The following is a 22097-nucleotide window of genomic DNA, read 5'->3' on the forward strand; positions in this document are numbered from 1 at the left end:
ATTTATCTCATTGTTATATCTATGGATCTTCAACAAAGGTGATACTAAACTTACAACCTTTGGGATCATTGGAGTACTTGGAAGGACGAAGATTTCAAGAAACGTTGAAGATTGGACTATGGAATAGGTGATTATTTTTTTTTGATTGTCGTTCTATTTTTAGTAAATAGGATTCGAACTCTAAGACTTGTTAAGATTAATTTTATATGAATAAAATAGAGAGTTACTGGGTCTAGGATTCGGCCAAACTCATATCAATAGGTTCAATTATTCATTCTCAAAAAATTATCGCTCGACAAATAAAACAACATCGACTCTTATTCTTGCCAAGGTAGATTCTCCAAACATTAGTTATAAATCGTAAGCATGGGACATAAAACATCTAAGAAAGCATGACCCATCTAATAAAATAATAACTAATTTTTTCAAATCATAATTCTATTTTAATTAAGTGCAAAAGTCAAATAGAAAATAAAACAAATTCACCCATGTATGAAGTCCGGCTTCCTCCATCGACCCAGTGTTGGGGTCTAGCTTCTCATCATGAAAACACACTCAAAAAATATAATTAATAGCTCAAATGGTGTTTACAATGGTGAAAATGAAGAAAAATTAAACGCAACAATTTTGCTCTACCAAAACTCCCCCCTCCATTTTTTTTTCCTGTTTGGTCCTATTAGCACCCTATTTATACACAACAACCCATTACTCAAACATCTTTTCAAAATATTCTTCCATAACTCCACCAGATATTCTCTTTGATGAAAGATATCTCAGGAATAATTTCTTTCTCTATTATCACACATATTCCTCTATTTGCTAGAATAAAATCCTGGGAATATTATTATTTTTTTTATTTATAAATAAAACCACAGATTTTCTTTCTCCTTATCAATAAAAACAAACTCATCAATATATTATCTCTTTTAACTTCAAGATATGAAAACTTCTTGTATAATAGGCACCAAGATATCTTTTCCTTAAATATTTGAGATCTCCCATAAATTATGTGAATCTGTTTCAAATGAAGAAGAAGAGGGTTCCTCTATCCATTTGTTCATTTGTTGGGTGTCTTTAACAAGTTGGGTGACCGTATCTGAAATGATGGGTGCCTTTATGAGTTCCTCTGGCTGCTTTTAACACTTTTTTCGATCTATTTTTCCAAAAGAGCTTATTTCCTTGAAAAGACTTAAAACAAGTTTATTAGTGATAAAATGAGTCTCAGCTAATGTATTTATGGGTGAAAATGCGTCGCACTTTCGTGCTTATCAAATTCCCCCACACTTACATTTTGCTAGTCCTCGAGCAAAACAGAAAAATTGACCCGCTACACAGCTGGTCATATAATAAGATAGAGAGAGACCCTCTACACATCTGGTCATAAATTATTATTTTTTTTTAAAATACTCGCTACACAGCTGGCCATAAAATGTAAGAAAAATGGAAAGACCCGCTACACATCTGGTCATAATGTGCAAGAAAAAAAAAAGACCCGCTACACAGCTGGTCATAACCCTAACAACTACAATTTTTTTTTTTTTTTTTTTATACCCGCTCAACAGCTGGTCATAAACTACCTACAAACCTTCAATAGACCCGCTCAACAGCTGATCATGATTTCCAATGAAACTCCTGAAACACTAAAGTAAAAAGTTAACCACTCCCCCACACTTAAACATTACACTGTCCTCAATGTAATTGAGTCATCCAACGCAAAACTTAAGATGGGAAATTCATAATGGAAAAAGTAAACAAAATATAAAAATAAATAGGATAAAAGTACACCTACTGGAATATACAAAAAGGATCCCCAAAAATTAACAGTCTGAAAATTTGGTGATCAACCCAAAATACAGTATTTACAAACGACATCTTTAATTTATACTATGAAAATATGGTGACATTGAAACTGTCAAAAACCAATATTTACCCCTAAACCAAGTTTTTACTGCACAAGGAAGTGCGTAAAGAACAAAATATGGGGATTCTATTGAGACTGGGGAAATATCAATTGATTCATGCACGATATCAGGAATAGGCAAGTCCTCTGGGTACTTAGATGCGAAGTAATCCAACAATACTTTAGAACCACACAATTCTAACCCTAAATTAGGCAACTTTTGGAAGTCTATGGGTCTAGAAACAAACTCTAAGTCGGGTGAATGATCTTGTGAGGTAGATTCATCTATGGAATTAGGCAAATCATCCACATACTCATCCACAGGGTCATTTATATGTTCTGTTTGGAACAGAGAGTCACTGCCAGATTCATCATCATCAACAAATAATCTTTGACATTCAAGAACTCTCAATCTTTGTTCCAAACTAGGCGGTGTGTGTTTGTAATACTTCTCATAGAGGAGATTCTTCACTTACCTCATGTAGAGTAGAAACTCCATACCATTGCCTACGCATATATTCAGCAAGCGTCATCTCAGATGAGGTTTCCTGATAATTTGACTTTCTACGCATATATTCCGCCAGCGTCATCGTAGGTGACGTCTCCTCAGAAGAAGTCATCATTCTCAAAAAGTCCCTGAAAAGAAATACAAAAAGAAACACATAAAAAGGAAAAAAAATAATCTAAAATAAAAAGAAAATACTGTACAAATAATAATAAAAAATAAAAAATAAACCTAAAAATTAATCTAAAAACAAATCCGCGTCGGCGGCGCCAAAAATGATTATTTTTTTTGATTGTCGTTGTATTTTTAGTAAATAGGATTCGAATTCTAAGACTTGTTAAGTTAATTTTATATGAATAAAATAGAGAGTTACTGGGTCTAGGATTCGGCCAAACTCATATCAATAGGTTCAATTATGCATTCTCAAACAATTATCGCTCGACAAATAAAACAACATCGACTCTTATTCTTTCCAAGGTAGATTCTCCAAACATTGGTTATAAATCGTAAGCATGGGACATCAAACATCTAAGCAAGCATGACCCATCTAATAAAATAATAACTAATTTTTTCAAATCATAATTCTATTTTAATTAAGTGCAAAAGTCAAATAGAAAATAAAACAAATTCACCCATGTATGAAGTCCGGCTTCCTCCGTCGACCCAGTGTTGGGGTCTAGCTTCTCATCATGAAAACATAATCAAAAAATATAATTAATATCTCAAATGGTGTTTACAATGGTGAAAATGAAGAAAAATTAAACACAACAATTTTGCTCTACCAAAACTCCCCCTCCTTTTTTTTATGTTTGGTCCTATTAGCACCCTATTTATACACAACAACCCATTACTCAAACATCTTTTCAAAATATTCTTCCATAACTCCACCAGATCTTCTCTTTGATGAAAGATATCTCAGGAATAATTTCTTTCTCCATTATCACACATCTTCCTCAATTTGCTAGAATAAAATCCCGGGGATATTATTATTTTTTTTATTTATAAATAAAACCACAGATTTTCTTTCTCCCTTTCAATAGAAACAAACTCATCAATATATTATCTCTTTTAACTTCAAGATATGAAAACTTCTTGTATAATAGGCAACAAGATATCTTTTCCTTAAATCTTTGAGATCTCCCATAAATTATGTGAAACTGTTTCAAATGAAGAAGAAGAGGGTGCCTCTATCCATTTGTTCATTTGTTGGGTGTCTTTAACAAGTTGGGTGACCGTATCTGAAATGATGGGTGCCTTTATCAGTTCCTCTGGCTGCTTTTAACACTTTTTTCGATCTATTTTTGCAAAAGAGCTTATTTCCTTGAAAAGACTTAAAACAAGTTTATTAGTGATAAAATGAGTCCCAGATAATGTATTTATGGGTGAAAATGCGTCGCACTTTCGTGCTTATCAATAGGAGCCACTAAAGTTTATCTTTTTTGTATTCCATATGTATTAATAGTTTTGTCACTAAAATTGACAAAGGGGGAGATTTTTAGAGCATAGCTCGGTCTACCTCGCATGCGTTGCTATATCAAGCATGTTTGTCAATGTTAGTGATCATAATTATAAAGTCTTGATTTCTAGCCTATTAGCTAAGTCTCGGACTAGGATAGAAAAAGTGTATTTGAGCTCAAGGACTTCATGGTGATTCAACGACGACGCCGAAGATCTACACCAAGGAACCGTGGAACTTCATCAACAAAAAGGTATGTGAAGACTTGAATTTATCTATCACTCGAAAGTCTATCTATTCTTCTTCTACTTCTTATGAGACAAAAGTCGTATGTTATATAGACTAGATCATATACACTTGATATTTCGAGCTTAGTATTCATTGCTTATCTTTTACTCGAAATCATGTGTTGGTAAAGTGTTTCGCTTTGATCAGGTTTATCTTCACCTAGTGACGAAAGTCATGAAAGTTTCAATCACTTTGGAAATTGCTCTGACGAGAAAGGTCTGTTGTTCTTCAATCTGGACTAGGTCCCAGGATTTTTCTGCATTTTCGGTTTCCTCGTTAACAAAACTTCTGGTGTCTGTGTTATTTCTTTTCCGCATTATATAAAAATATAATAGAAATAATACAGGTTGTCCGTTCGTGATCATCAACTTCTCTAATCCAATTTTTGGTTGTTGATTGTAGTTGAGTGATCCTTGGACATTGGTCTTTGGTACCGTTCAATTTATCTCTCTTTGATAAAGACTCGCTATTTATTTTAGCTTGAGTAGAAATCAAATTGAGAGATTGGGATGATAACTCCTTGAGATACTTTTTATCTAAATTGAGTCTGACTGTCTAGTTTATTCTCTAGAAAAGTGTTTCGGAGTTAGTCCATACAGATTTCTAAGAGAAATATTGGGTGGTGTTGTTAGACCCCCGCTTTTTCAATTGGTATCAGAGCAGGCAAACACGTTTAAGACCTCATCAGTCTGTGTTTGTAGCGATTTGACTCTATGGACATAATCTCATACTCATACCAAAATGCCTCATAAAGCTGTCAACTTTGTCAAAAGTCTCGGAAATACCTCAAAAGGTCACTCCTTAGATGATTCTTCTGAATCCCGAGGTAAGAAGAATGTCCCATCGTGTGTGAATCATTCTTCCTCCAATGAGACATTGGACATAATGGCTAAATCTGAAATGGATCTCACCATAATTTCAAAAAATTCGATAGAGTTTGTTGATCTCAAGGATCATGTACAGCTCATGGATGAATTTGAAAAGTCTATTGATCGTGAACAAGTACTCTACAACATTATAGGGTCATTCTTTAAGTAAATTGAGTCACTTCTTCAAGAAAACAATTTACAGCGTGAAAAGATTTGTGATCTTGAAAAGCTGGTCAAAGAAGGCTCAATTAGAGAAAATTGTTTGATCAAGACGCATTCATCCGATCTAGAAAAATTTCGTGTTGAGAAGGAGAAACTTGAAGCTTCGCTTGTCTTAGCCCATGGACAGTGCAAATCTTTGGAAAAGGAAAACTTTGTTTTAAATAAAAATTCTTCTGCACAAATTAATTCTCATGAGTTACTGTACAAAATGAAATTTTCTCCATAAGAAGATTGTGTCAAGAAACGTTTTCACAACTTACAATCTTCTCCGGTGGCTATGAAGTTTAAACAAGTACTTGTTGTTACTTCTCCTCCACGAATTTGTACCCTCTGTGGAAAAGGAAATCACTATGCTATCCATTGTTTTGCTAGAAAGAAACGTGTTTCTGAACTTCACAAGTTGCTTCTTTCTACTGTCAATGGGGTAAATAGTCAGACGACTACTACAGTGAAGGTCCCCTTCACAGGAAACCAGGCATCTTATAATGATTTCTCTCTTAGAAATAAACACAGGACTTGTGTAAATCCTTGTGCTTATAAGATTGAATCTGATAAATCTAAGTCTAGTGTGTGGAGACTAATTTCGGAAAATCCCCTAGAACCCATCTCTAGAGGTCCTAGACTTTATTATCAAAAAGGTTTCTCTCTTGTGATTCCCAGAATGACTGCTAGTCACGCCCTTTTTCTTGGAAGCTGCGGTGAAAAGAAAAGAAGTGCTGAAAAAAGGTATCCTAGAGGAAATTATAGCTACTCTCTCAGAACCGATAGTGAGACTATGTCTCCCTATGCTACCTAACAGCAGAATGGTCTATCCTTGTGTCTAACTTGAGAGATACAAGGATGAGGATTTGAGAGATGCTCAAGTTTTGTGTTATATTGTTTCTAGTTTGTATATCCCTTGTTGTAATAACCTTTTCATTGTCACTTTGATCGTTTGATGGTGGAAGTTTTGGAAGCTGTACAGTATACCTCTTTAGGGCCATTTTTTTCATCCCACGAACGCCCGGTTCTCCTCAAGGAAATTTAGGGTTTCTATCCAAGGTATTCACGAACATATATAAATCTTATATGTGGATCATTTTTCTTCAGAAAGGAGCTCTATGGAAACTGTTCCCAAAGAAGAAGTTAACCCTATGGTTGAGGATGATCTCAAAGGATGTGATTCTAGTCAAGAGTTTATACAGAAGAAGATGCTTGAAAGAAAAGAGTATAACACTTGGGTTGGCTAATCTGTCAAGGATCTGATTCGTATTCAGAATGAAGTTAAGAGCGAACTGGCTAACCTTCAATTGCAGATAAACCATCTTATTGATGGACAAGCAAAAATCCTTGGTACTCAGAATTTCTTGATCAGAAATCAAAAGAAAGTTATCCTTGATTGTGCAAAGGCTCGTCATTATGCTCGCACTATTGATCGAAAAGTCAACATTCTAACTTTTGAACATGGTGTCTCTACAGTCAACAGGGTCAAGGACATCAGTGACTCCTACTTTGATGGACCATTTCAGAGGTATGAAATGCTGAGCATTATGTACTAAATTATATGCTGAGCATTATGAACTAAATTAATCATCCTTGGTTATTTAGTTTTGTACTGCATAAGTTTTCTTTCTTATGTTGAGTACATGTGCGGTTAAGATGGTCATGTTTCATGATAATCTTAGTCGGGGTTCCATAATCTCTTATGTTGAGCCCAAAATAATTAAATTTATTACCTCGGTGATTAGTTTGGTTATTTGTATTCCAATTGGATTAATATAGGTTCTCTTGTAATTAATCTAATTGAGTTTTCATATATTCCACAAGTTCTTGTGTTGAGTATATGAACGTCTATACTATCATGTTTTATTGGTTAATGTAGTCACGTATTCCGTAAGTTTTTCCTTATGTTGAGTACTTGAACGGTTAAGTTAGTCACCTCCATATGATTAACTTAGTCGTAGCCTGTTGCTTCGTGAGTTTACTTATGTTGAGCACTTTCAATTTAATTGATCACTTTGTGGTTTTGATTTAATTGCGTATTTCAATTACAATACTCATGGGTTTACTTGTGAGTATTTTGGTTGAGTTTTGGATATATAAAATCAATCACATGGTTTTTGGTGTCCAAATAAAAATCCTTCTTTTCTTTCGAAATTAAGGTCGCTCTTGTTGTTCCTTTGGGAATGACATCAAATGGGGGAGAGTTCTTTTGAACTTGTGTTTAATGGTAATATCTTGCGGGGAGTGCGGCTGTGGAATTTTATTGAGGTTATCTTGCGTCTTAAAACTCCTTGATGAATGTTGTTAGCTTCGGCTATAAGATTTCATCTAAATTAAGATGATATGTGGTCTTTCTTTTGATCATGAAATGTCTCTTGTGGAAATTTCATTATGAACCCGTTCTTGTACCTTTGCCAATTTTATTGACAAAAAGGGGGAGAAATATTGTAGGTCACACTACAAATACATATGGTTTTCGGATCATTGTGGAAGGGGGAGGGTTTCCATGATTGAGATGGAATATTGACTAAGGGGGAGTGATACATATCACCATAGTATTAGTGTTAAATTCGTGATACAATTGGACTTTGATGTTCATAATAATACTATGACACTGTATAATAATGATCGAGAATCTCGATTTATCTCATTGTTGTAGCTTTGGATCTTCAACAACGGTGATACTAAATTTACAACCTTTGGGATCATTGGAGTACTTGGAAGGACGAATATTTCAAGGAACGTTGAAGATTGGACTATAGAATAGGAGCCACTAAAGTTTATCTTTTTTGTATTCCATATGTATTAATAGTTTTGTCACTAAAATTGACAAAAGGGGAGATTGTTAGAGCATAGCTCGGTCTACCTCGCATGCGTTGCTATATCAAGCATGTTTGTCAATGTTAGTGATCAAAACTATAAAGTCTTGATTTCTAGCCTATTAGCTAAGTCTCGGACTAGGATAGGAAAAGTGTATTTGAGCTCAAGGACTTCATGGTGATTCAACGACAACGACGAAGATCTACACCAAGGAACCGTGGAACTTCATCAACAAAAAGGTATGTGAAGACTTGAATTTATCTATCACTCGAAAGTCTATCTATTTTTCTCCTACTTCTTATGAGGCGGAAGTCCTATATTATATAGACTAGATCATATGCACTTGATATTTCGAGCTGAGTATTCATTGCTTATCTTTTACTCGAAATCATGTGTTGGTAAAGCGTTTCGCTTTGATCAGGTTTATCTTCACCTAGTGACGAAAGTCATGAAAGTTTCAATCACTTTGGAAATTGCTCTGACGAGAAAGGTCTGTTGTTCTTCACGACTGAATATCGCCCTCTGAGAATGTTTCAATGATTGAAATGAGAGTTTAGATTATATAACCATGTATTCCTTGAACCGAAGTTTTTGAACTTTGTTGATCAAGAGAAATCGGTAGGATTGTGGAATTGGCTTGCCAAGTCCGCGAACCCAGTCCGCAGGCTCTATCCGCGAACTGACAGAAGTTCTCGACCGAGAATTTCTGCTGGGATTTCCAAAACTCGTTTGTGTGCTAAGTCCGCGAACTCAATCTGCGAACCCAGTCCGCGAACAGGCGGAAGTTCTCGACCCGAGAATTTCCGCTAAGTTTGGAAAACTCAACCGATTAGCTTAAGTCCACGAACTTGTTTGTGAACTTAATAGGTTATGATCTAAAGATGTGCTCTGAACATGAAATGTTAATTATTAAGGAATGCTTTACGCAAACCGTGGCTATAATGTTCATGAGCCGATTCTAATTGAACCGAATCATCTTTGTTTCAATTGTGTATTGTGTAGTTACATAAGATCTCATAGCAATTGAACAACTCTTAACTAGTTCATTTGAGTCAATTGAAATAGTTATGGTGGAGAAGAAAATGATTAATATGAGATGCTCATATGGTTGACCTTTTGGGTTATCATGTTGAACCAACATACGTGTACTCTTTTGGGCATGGTTTTCTGAAACCCAGTAAACGTGTACCCAAGAGTGTGTGACAAGCTATGTTTTTCGATCTAACGGTTGAGAGATATTGACTTGAATCGAAATCGGGTTTTCATCTAACGGTGAATAAGGATTACTTTGTACCTAAGGCAAAACCCTGATTTGAAGGCTATATAAATGAGACATCTAGCATTGAGAAAACCTAATCCCCACACGTATGTGTGATACTAGTGCTCTCGCTGGAGTCGATCTTTATTAACTCTTGAGTTTCTTCTCTAAACTCGAGTTAACGACTTTAATACTTCATTGGGATTGTGAAGCCAGACCGATACTACTTTTATCGTAGTTGTGGGATCTGATCTTGCATCTTCTATCGTACAAGTACAATCGATTGATTGGCTTGAGATCGTGAGAGTTCTCCGATAGGCAAGATAAAGAAGTCACAAACATCTTCGTCTCACTGTTTGTGATTCCTCGACAATCCCCTTGTGTAGTCAGGAAGGATTCTAGAGAGGTGATTGATTAATCTAGGCTGTTCTTCAGGAATATAAATCTGGATTGTCAATTGGTTCCTGTTACCTTGATTTTATATCTAAAGACGGAACAAAAACTAGGGTTTATCTGTGGGAGATAGATTTATCCTTTCGATAGACTTTTCTGTGTGAGACAGATTCGTTTATTATCAAGTCTGTGATTTTTGGTTGCAGCAAATCTTTGTTGTGGGTGAGATTAGAAAAAGGAATCAAGTACGCAGTGTCCTGCTGGGATCTGAGGCGTAGGAGTACAACTGTACCTTGTATCAGCGGGATATTGGTAGGGGTTCAACTATAGATCAGTCCGAAGTTAGCTTGAAGTAGGCTAGTGTCTGTAGCGGCTTAATACAGTGTGTATTCAATCTGGACTAGGTCCCGGGATTTTTCTGCATTTTCGGTTTCCTCGTTAACAAAACTTCTGGTGTCTGTGTTATTTCTTTTCCGCATTATATAAAATATAATAAAAATAATACAGGTTGTCCGTTCGTGATCATCAACTTCTCTAATCCAACTTTTGGTTGTTGATTGTAGTTGAGTGATCCTTGGACATTGGTCTTTGGTACCGTTCAATTTATCTCTCTTTGATAAAGACTCGCTATTTATTTTAGCTTGAGTAGAAATCAAATCGAGAGATTGGGATAATAACTCCTTGAGATACTTTTTATCTAGATTGAGTCTGACTGTCTAATTGATTCTCTAGCAAAGTATTTCGGAGTTAGTCCATACAGATTGCTAAGCGAAATATTGGGTAGTGTTGTTAGACCCCCGGTTTTTCAAATATGCCTCCCACGTAGAAGCCTATATGTAATTTCTGTTATGATCAAAGATCAAGGTGAGGTAGGAAATCGATTGCAGTATAAAAAGTTTAGAAACCATCCTAATCCGATCTTATGACTCCTGGAGAGCATCCTAGATTATTATTCACCTCCACAAGTATAAACTTGTGGAATCACAAAGTCTGAGATGAGGAAACTTTGTGATTTCTATCTATCTTGTTTGTTGGAGCAAGATCAAGATACACAAACTATCACGATAAAGATCGTTGGACTTGGATTCACGGATCCCTAGGTGAAGTCTTTTTAGTCTCTAAACCCTAGAAGGGTTTGAAGGAGAAGACGAATCTAGTTTACAACTAGGACACACAAGAATAATATCAGAGATTCAAAAATCCCAGTTGTTTGAGGTTCTTCTTATATAGACTTTCAAGATCAAGGTTTATTTAGATTTAAGCTAAGGTACATTTGGATCAAGCAATCAATAATTACCGTTTAGATGGAAAACTTAACTTGAGACTAACAAGGTAGAATATACACCCTGGTTAGGATGAACCGTAACTGAAACGTGCACAATGACATGTTCATGAAGGTTAGCCGAAACTTGCCAATGCCAATTGAACGATAAGCTTAACCGTTTTCATATAACACTTTAAGACTTTAATCTTGACTCACACATGTGATCAATCATGTCTAGATAGTGTTTTTAGAGAGTTGTTCAAACGCCGATTATCTCATAGAAATAATTCTGATGCATCTGAAAATATTTGACAGGATAAGTACGTGTACCTGTTCGTGAATATTTTTTTCATGGTACGTGTACCGGGTATATATACCCTTAAGACAAAAACAGGTTCAATAACTCACAGATCTTCTATGGTTTGCTTGCTGGGCATTCATACCTTTTCGGGTTTGAAACCAACATATCTTTTCTGGATTGCATACTATGTATGCGTACCCTTCCTGGTTCACGAGTCAACATACTTTTATGGTAAGGATACCACGTATGCGTACTAAAAAGTCGTTGTCGAACTACAGCTACGCCGGTACGTGTACTAAGTACATGTACTACGACTCTGGACTATAACAGTTCTCCCAATATGTGAGCTGGTATGTTTACCGTCCTGTATCCAGATTAACAGTAGTTCTATATCTCTCTAATAATCAATTCGAAACATTCTCGAATAACATCAATGACACATATCACTGTTCCAGGTTATTTTCAAATGATTAAACCCAGAATCATAATTTAGTTTATAAACAATAAATTGTTCTAAACCAAATTGTTCAAGTATGAACAAAGGTTCTTATGCTTAGTCATATTTCGAGAACGATATTCAATATAAACTTGACTTGACATTTCTATTGTGCATGTACTGTTTAATTTAGTCATGCGACAATATCTCATACATAGAAAAGTGAAAACTTGAGAAATAGGTGGTTCAGTCGTCAATTACCTTTTATTGAAGAAGCTCTCCAAAAGCTTCGGTTGATTTTCGTCTTCAAACAGTAGAACGCAGTGATATCCGATTCTCAAATACACACTTCTATCCTAATTCAAGACTTGACTAAATGTAGACTAGAAACCAAGATATAGTTTTGATCAACTGACAAACTTGAGATAGCAACACTTGTGAGTTCAACCGAGCAATGCTCCAAAAAAAGGTATGGTTTAATTGTTCCAAGGAGGAAGCTGATAGAGGTGAGATTATATTTCTTAGTTTCAGAGACAAAGAAGCTCTGAGAGGGAGTCACCGAAAGCTATTTTATAGTATTATGAACTTGTTGTAGAATGACCAATAGTCGGCATATCCCGGAAATTCTTATCTCTAGTCGATGATATAAGGATGATGAGTAAGATAAACACTTCTCGCTTCTTCTCAGGATTAGCTAATAATAAATCAAGCGTAGACCGCCATACCAAAACTCTAAGTTTACCCCCTAATTGTGAAGAAGTAAACAAAATTTTCCCATCATGTTACGAGATAATCACAGTCTTATGCAATTCCTTTAGATATACTTTCAAGTATATCCGATACTAGATTATTATGGCATCAAAATGATAGATGATGTTGTAAAATTTAAAAAAGGTGAAAAGAAAGTTTATCGGTACAAAAAATTCATCCTTAAAGCATAAGGGGGTAATATCGACAAAGCCAAAAATAATAATTTAATCGTTCTCAAAACCCCCAGATCTCCCTTCTTCATCTTCCTCCCCAAAACTTCTTTTCATTGGCTACTGCAACTGAGCCGAAGGGATTTCTAGAAAAGATGGGCGACCGGATCTGCAAAACTACTCAAGAGAAGATTTCAAGAGATCTCAAAGTTCCAGATGAAGAAATGTCTGAGATTGTGAAAAGGTTAGATAAAATTGTGTTATCTACACAAATTTGTTAACAAACGGTTTCCTCGTAAAGAAATTTGCCAGAAGGTGGTGAGTACTCCAAAGAATGCTAAGAAGGTCTCTTTTATCTTCCCTAGTGATGGGAGTCCTCCGTATGTTGAAAGAAAAATTTAATGGAAAGAAGTAGGATAGAAGATAGTTCTTGAGTTCTAAGTGGTCTTCTCTATGTTTAGTGGTTATGTCAAACTAATTTCATTCAAGAAATTTTCATGTAAATTATTACTCTCTGAGAATGAAATTGAATGTTTATGGCATGTCACATTTTTTGTTGAATTTTCTTGATAAGTGGTAAATTTTTCATTGAAATTAGAGAAAATTTGAGGTATTGGGTGAAGGGTTTTCAGGAGAGTTGGGGAGACTGCAATTCTCTCATTCTCTGCCTCTATCTATCTGTATTCCCTTTGTGTGTGTTCTGATCTTAAATGGGGTTGGCACATATTTTGCATCAAAGTTTATCATGAAGGGTGGATGTTGTTCCAAGTCCTACAGCAGCTGTAAGTATCTGTTCTCTTGCACAACTCTTATTTTTGAAGTTATTCATTCTCTTTGTTTGCATTTTGGTTTTTAATGGGGGTTGGGTCAATTTTTGTCAAATCAAATAGTTCAGTTAAAGTTTGAGTTCCTAGGATGAAATTGGGATTTTGTATGAATTCACTAGCAGATCTTTCCTTTGCTTAATGTAGGGGTAGATAATCCACAGGGCTAGGTGGCGAGATCCTAAGCTAGGATACACCAAAGAATAAAGAGTGGCGAAGCATAAGGTAGAAACAAACGACACAAAGAGCGAGGAATCACATGTGTCGGACGTGATGGCCAAACAGCTGTCGGATGCGACATGACCCTTATCTTATGACATATCAAGCAAGCAATCAGAGAACACTCGGCCAAATGAAGAAAGATATTCAAACACAAGAATGAGAAGAAAGAAGGGAGACATCGTGCTAACCAGGCGATACAGACTCGGTCTCGGGTGAAGAACTATCGGTCAAACCAGGAAGTCGGGCGATCAGTGAATGTCCGATAGAGAACAACTAAAGTGATGTAATGTGACCAACATTGTAATTCTGTTGTATGTCGACTTTGGCCTATAAATATAAGGGCTATTCGAGAGAGAAAGGGAGGTCGAAAAGGAGAGAAGGAAAGGCATCCTACTTGAATTGAGAGAACATCACCACTAGAGACAAAGTATATCTTATAACCAAAGAAAAAGAATAATAATACACATCCTTTCACCCCGTGGATGTTGGTAATCATACCGAACCACGTAAATCCTTGTGTCTATATTTGTTTATGTTCCTTCATGTTGTGTGGAGTCACCTTGTACTCCATTGGATGTAGTGTGTAGTTTCTTTCCACTACATTCTGGCACCGACTAAGGGGAACGTCTAAGTTCTCCGGATACCTTGACTGCATGTACCGGCAGAGACGATCCAAAAAATCCTAAGAAACACTTTGCGTGTTAGTTGATGCTAGGGGGTGAACTCTGCTCGGCAAAAGTCTGTTTATAATCGTTTGGTTTAAGTTCTGCTGGTATAGTTAAGTTTTTGTTGAGAAAATTGAGTTGTTAGCAAACATCTTCAGCTGGGTTGATTCCGAGCAGTCGAATAGCCTTGTCTCTAGCCGAGACTGTTTTCAGGTAGCAATTTTCGTTTTCGTAGATTTTTTCGTACTTCTCTTCATATTTTGATCTTAGTTTTTGTCTTGTGAGTCCGACAGTAGAAAACTCATAAACTCCCAAGTAACATCTTTGAGGTGTGGTGGAAGTTGTTTGAGGTTCCATGTTGGCTTGGGAAAGTGCCGAAACAACAGCACGGCGAATCATACATCGCTGGTGAAAGAATCCAAGGAATCAAGGGAAGACATCCCTTTGCAGTTCCAAGGAAGTTCATAAGTCTTAGTTTAGCTTTCGCCATGGCATGCTAACCTCATAAAAGTACGAATTTAGACCTTTTTTTACTCGTAAAGAACTAGGAGCTAATGATTTGGAGTCTAGGGAATGTAGGAAAAATTGTAGTTAATGCAGAGTCGTGGTACTGAGAGCGACGTCGTGCCCTTGAAAGCGACGTAGCATGATATCGTCTAAAAGAAACACGTCATGGCTAGACAGAACTTTGAGGAACCGCACGATTTCCGGTAGTAGCATGCAAGGGGGAGTAACTGGGACGAGGAGAGGGAGTCACGGGCATCCACCACCAGAGGAATCACGAGCCGCTGCAAGAGGTATGCCAATTGTGGACGAGGATATTGATTTAGGACGAGATGATGACCCCTCTCCTCTGGAGCGAATCTCCTCGCCCGCAAGGAGGGATGATCAAATAGATGGAATTACCGCGTCAGACACAGAAGATGATGAGGAAGCATTGATCTTGCATGCTCAAAGACGAAACATCATACGACAAGCTGAGTATCAAGAATCCCTCGGACGAGAGAAAGAACGATTAAGGAAAGTACAACGGGGACGAGAAACGGTTATCGGGGTCGATCCGGCGACATCGACTCAGATACCTCCCAATATACCACCTCCACCACCTATGACGATGGCACCACCCCCTGCTCATCTAGGACATCCAAATGGTCACTCCATCCATGAGAGCACAGATCCAACACTGCTCGCGATTCTAGAAAGCCAAAGAAGGAAGAAGACGGCTTTAAGAGATCTTCAGCAGAGGAATCTGGCTCTAGAGTTCGAGAACTATCAATTACGGAACTTAAGGCCGAGGTCAAGAGGATCCTCAAGCCGGGGAACATTGGGTCACCAAGGCCGAATCGTGCAAGCACCACCTGCAGTGGGACCAAGAAATTTCGGTCGATCGGGACCACCCCCGACACCACCTGTCGGGGGATACGGTCCACCCGAGGATTCATCAACAGACGACGAAAGGAGAGAGAGGAACAATCAGCAGAGAAACACAAGGTCCGATAATGCAACTGAATCCAAGATGACAGAGTTTGAGGAGAAGATAAGGAAGCTGTTAGGAACCGGCGAAGAAGACAAGCTCGCCGAGGTTATAAGTGAGGCCGAGAGGACCCCGTTCACCTAAGAGTTAGAATTGTGGGCCTTCCCACCTAAGTGCACACTCCCCACCTTCTTATCCAAGTTCTTCCCGTCAAGATTGGAAGGCGAGGCGAGGAAATGGTTTTACAACCTCTCACCAGGGACAATTGACATCTACGAGACTTTAGTCGAAGCCTTCCTTGAAACGTACATGCACAACAACAGACCTCGGCCCAGGGTCAACAGGTTATTCACCTTGACCAATCGGTTTAGAGAACCTCTCAGATCCTTGACCGATAGATGGAGAAATTTGTGTACGGAAATTGGGAAGGTACCAGTCGACCAGCAGATATTCGGGTTCGAAAATGCACTTGGGAGATCGGATCCCATTTGGGTAGCCATGTTCACTGAGAAACCCCAAACGTTGAAAGAAATGAGGAAAATGTAAGAGCATTTCATCGCCCTAGAAGAAATCCAGGAAGATTCAAGAGATAGAGGAGTGCAAGAAGCTAGTGCAGCGCCCGAGTCAACGTCGGACGATACTCAGAGACGGCCCGAGAATAGACCGAGTCCGTCCGTGCGAGGAAATGGGAAGAAGGAATGGATATCTAAAGGGAAGAGGCCAAGGCACGAGGCGAAAACGTACACCCCTTTGAATGCTCCACTGGAAGAAATCTTCAAAGAAGTCGAAAAAAGGAGTGACATCATATACCCAGCTTCAAGAGGGATACAGTTCGAAGAGACCAAGGATCACCCGGAATATTGCCATTATCATCAGTATCGAGGCCACTCTACAAACAACTATCAAGAAGTGAAAGAAATCGTGCAATACCTTATCAGAGATGGTTATCTGAGACAGTTCGTCCGACATCCAACCCAGACGACCGCAGCGCCCAATGCACCAGTCCATCAGGTTCGGATCGACAGATCCACGCAGTTTTTCAACACAATTTCGCATTCTGCCACTCAAGCGTACAATCTGAACCCTGGAATAATGTCTATAATCCACAAGAGAGATCATAATGGGAAGGAAATTTTCAGTGTAGAAAAAGCTTTGCCTATGGAACCATGGATGGTGCGACCTATATTTTTCTCGGCCCAGGATGTCCCGATGAACGGCCAAGCTCACAGTGATCCTTTGGTTATTACCCTGCTAATTGAGGAATGGGGGGTAAGAAGGATACTAGTAGATAGTGGGAGCTCAGTCGAAGTACTCTTCTACGACACGTTCAAAAGGATGGAGTTGTCAGATGATATACTCGTCCCGTCAACATATCGCATATACGATTTTAATGGGACGGTAACCATCCCGAAGGGCGAAGTAACTCTAAAGGTATCGGATGGAGGTGGCTACCTCGATACTTTAACTACACTTTGTGTAGTTGATGTCGCCTCGCCCTATGAAGATATTATCGGAAGACCATGGATCGCGGGAATCAAAGGGGTGGCATCGGCCTATCATCAAATATTACGGTTCCCAACGTACAAGGGGATAGCAGAAGTCGTAGGAGATCCACAAGCAGCCCGACAGTACATGCAGGCCGATGCCCAGATAAATGAGGAGCGGCGAGCACGACAAAGGGGAGAGAAGAAAAAGGCTAAAGAATCCAAAGTCACAGAAGAACTGGAAAAGGTTATTTCGCAAGCGGTTATGGCTTACGAATCACAAGGAAGCGAGCCTTCAAAGCAATTAAAGGAGACGACGCCGGTGAAGGAATCAAGACCAAACTTCTCAGCCGTGGAACCTACTCGAGAGATTAATTTGGGAACTTTAGAAGAACCAAGGGTGGTAAGGATCGGGTCCCTACTATCGGACGAACAAGTAAATCAACTCGTGACGGTGCTAAAGGAAAACATGGATACATTCGCATGGAACATGCACGATATGGAGGGTATAGACCCAGAGGTATGCTGTCACCATCTAAGAATCGACCCTGGCTTCAAGCCAGTGCGACAAAAGATGAGACGAATCGTGCCAGAATTACACACGGCCGTTGAGAAGGAGTTAAAGAAATTACAAGAATCGGGGATAATCAGGAAAAATCGCACTACCCACAGTGGATATCCAACATGGTTGTGGCACCAAAGAAAAACGGAGGAGTTAGGATCTGCATCGACTTCAGCGACCTGAACAAAGCCTGTCCGAAAGACAGCTTCCCTCTCCCAAGCATCGATCAACTGGTAAAATCTATAGAGGGGTACGAGGCGCTAACACTGATGGATGGATAAGCGGGGTATAATCAGATCCCGTTGGCTCCAGAGGATAAAGAGCACACCTCCTTTTTCACACCAAGGGGCCTATACTCCTACACGAAGATGTCGTTCGGCCTGAAAAATGTGGGCGCCACATATCAGAGATTGATGAGCGACATGTTTGAAGAGCAGATTCACAACACCATCGAGGTCTATGTAGACGATATGCTAGTAAAAAGTCGCCTAGCCAAGAACCATATTCGGGACTTGCAAGAAGTTTTCCGGAAGATGAGAGCATATAAAATGAAGGTTAAACCAGGTAAGTGCGACTTTTGGATCACATCAGGAAAATTTTTGGGATATATTATCACTCCAAAAGGGATAGAAGCAGATCCCGAGAAAGTCTGAGCTATACTCGAGATGTCGTCACCTGCTACAATAAAAGACGTCTAAAAGTTGAACGGAAGTATAGCAGCACTGGGGCGATTTGTATCTCGGTCATCGGAAAAATGCAAGAACTTCTTTAGCACCCTCAAAGAGGGAGAGAAATTCAAATGGACCGACGCTTGTGAGGAATCATTCCAGAATATCAAGCTACATCTTGCGAGCCTACCAGTACTACAAATACCCGAGCCATCGGAGGTTCTCACACTATACCTCGGCGCAACTTCATATGAAATCAGTGCAGTCTTAATCCGAAATGAAGGGAGAGAGGAAAAGCCAGTTTACTTCATCAACAAAACATTAAGCCCCGCCGAGAAGAATTACACAAGGATGGAGCAGATGATTTTAGCACTAGCTTTCTCCACTCTGAAATTAAGAACATACTTCCAATCCCATCGGGTCCGCGTGCTCACAAAGTCACCTATTGAAGCAGTACTCGACAATGTCGGCCGGTCAGGGAGGATCTCCAAATGGGGGGAACAAATCAAACAATTCAACGTCTTCTATGAAATGAGAACAACAGTGAAAACAAAAGTAGTGGAAGATTTCTTGGAAGATTTTCCACTAAGCGACGAAGATGAAGTCGAGGACATATCCGGGATGGAAGAAGATAGAGAAGACTCGGCCGACTTACTCGAGACAAATAACCCATCACGTTGGGAAGTATTCGTCGATGGAGCATCAAACAAAGATGGGACGGGGCTGGGGATAGTCTTTATCACACCAAAGGGACGAAAAATGGTCCATTCATTTAGATTAGAATTCAAGGCGACAAACAACGTCACCGAATACGAAGCTGCGATTCACGCCCTAAGATTAATCGTAGAGATGGGCTTACATGATGTAAGTATAACTAGAGACTCACAGTTGGTAATCCGACAAATCACGGGAAAATATGCAATTAACGATCCAATTCTGCAGAAATACTGGGAGCTCGACCAATTCTATATCAACCAGATCCCCAGCATCAAATTCCGCCACATATGCAGAAAATACAATCGACAGACAGACGCACTGGCATACATCGCCTCCCATCTCGTAGACCCAAGTGTGGAGGGAATTCATGTCATGAGACTCCTCGCCCCATCCATACCAGAGACACCCGAGATATCTGTCGACGTGGCTATCAATACGGCCGATAAATATCCAGACGGAGATTGGAGAAAGACGATTCATTCGTACTTGGAGACAGGCGAGTTACCCAAGGGGCGACCCGAGATCAACAAGATCAAAAGAAAATCGGCCGCTTATGAGTTAAGAGATGGAATCTTATACAGAAAATCGTACTTGGACCCCCTCTTAAGATGTTTGAGAAAGGAAGAAGGACAGACAATATTGAACGAACTACACTATGGGGCAGCCGGAAATCACATCTCGGGACGAAGTCTGTCAGCGAGAGCGAAAACAATTGGATACATATGGTCGTACATGAACGATGATGCAAAAAAAATGGCACAAGCTTGCGAAGAATGGCAGCGGTTTGGTAAGAAGATACATGCGCCATCTGTAACTCTAAACTCGGTGGTGATCCCTTGACCCTTTTCTAAGTGGGGGATCGATATCGTGGGGCCATTACATGTGGGATCGGGGCAGAGAAAATACCTGATAGTAGCGACGGACTACTTCACTAAATGGGTGGAGGCGGAACCACTAAGGCACATCCGTGATAAGGATGTCTTCAAGTTCATTTGGGAGCACATCATATGTCGCTTCGGAGTACCATCATCCATCGTCTCGGATAATGGAAAACATCTCCAGGGAGAAAACAGCGACCTACTGTTTAACACCTACAAAATCAGAAAGAGCAAGGCTACCCCCATATACCCTCAAAGTAATGGGCAAGACGAGATCACAAACAAAACTATCGCCGATAATATGAAGAAAAAAACTAGATAGAGAATACGGTGATTGGTGCAAAGAACTCTACAATGTTTTATGGGCCAATCGAACCACTCGAAGAGAAGCTACAGGGCTATCACCTTTCATGTTAACTTATGGAACCGAAGCAATACTACCAACTGAAGCGATGATACCCACCACACGATCCGAAGCATGGAGGCGAAACATATCGGCAGATCTAATATTATCCAAGATCGATGACTTGGAGGAAACAAGGGAGATGGCGTAGCAAAAAATGGAGAATTACCAAAGGAGACTACAACGAGAATACAACAAACGGGTTCGACCAAGAGAGTTTTCAACCGGGGTAGTTAGTGTTGAAATACCTAGCCGATTGGGAAAGTGACAAAAAGGGAGGTAAACTAGCGGCAAGATGGGGAGGTGACCGGTTGTCAGCCGTGCAAATATAATTCACTTCCTCACTCAACTAGAAATAAATATAGTATGCGATAAGAAAGAGTTCATTCCCATAGAGAGGCTTTTATTGTTATCAATTTTCAGTTTCACAGTAACCAAGGGGGGGGGGTTGTTTTATCTAAATAAACAAAGAAATAGAAGTAAACGAAAGCAATAAAATGAATTGAATAATCAATAAGGAGAAGATATTGGTCATGGGATAGTATCATTCACAAACATGTATTTTCATCAATGATTAGAATTGAAATTTAATATCTCATCTATTAGAAGTCCTAGGATATCTTGATCGCAAGAGTATCCCGTTTATTTCCCGATTTTATCACAAATAACATTAAAATATGCTAATGTGAAATCTACCTAGAAACCAACCTAAATTGTAAAAGCACAATTAAGTTTAACTCCCTAAGAGCAATAAGTTCTATGAAATAAGACTAATCAATGCAAACAAAATGTGTAAAAGCACTATTTCGTTTTAACAAAGGTTATGATTCATATGAAATTAAAAAGATGTATCACTACAAGTAATAATGACACTATGCTACTTAGAATCAGGGATAAACAACTATTTCGTATTGAAAACCCTAATCTAGCAATAAAGATGAATAAAAATCGGATTGATTCCGGACTCAACCAAACTAGCATTCAAATCATAAATCAATATTAACCATGAATCATAAACAATAAAATATTGAGACAAAACTAATTCATTGAATCACATAACATGCTTGAGAAATCAACTTTTATCCCATAACCAAGATTGAGTTTAGTTACTCATAATGATTGTGTTCATTATAATTTTAATCATAAAAGAATTGAAGAAGATGAAAACTAAAAACGAAAGCAAACCCTAGTTGTAGCTATCTCCCAAAGCTCCAAGAATAATACGTAATATCCAAAGAAAGTAGAATACTTTTCTTTTTGTAGCTTTTCTCCCTTCCAAAATTAGGTCAAGTCTTCATAAGCCCAAAGTCCAATAGCAAGATATCTACCAAGCCCATATGTGAGAAAAACCCATGTAGAAAATATGTCAAAAATCGTCGTCGAAAATTGGACGGAAAAGTCGCCGGAAATCAGCTCAGGTGACCGGCAAAGTCCGCCCGGTCACCCGTCAACGGGTCAAATCGGTCGGGTCAACGAGTCGGAACGATTCAAAGCGGGTCAAATCGGTCGGGTCAACGAGAATTCATTTGTAAGCTATATTTATGTGTTGTTTCAAAATATACTAGGGGGGTGCCCGACCACAGAGC

Source organism: Papaver somniferum, chromosome 2 (assembly GCF_003573695.1).
Source record: "Papaver somniferum cultivar HN1 chromosome 2, ASM357369v1, whole genome shotgun sequence".
Taxonomy (NCBI): Eukaryota; Viridiplantae; Streptophyta; class Magnoliopsida; order Ranunculales; family Papaveraceae; genus Papaver; species Papaver somniferum.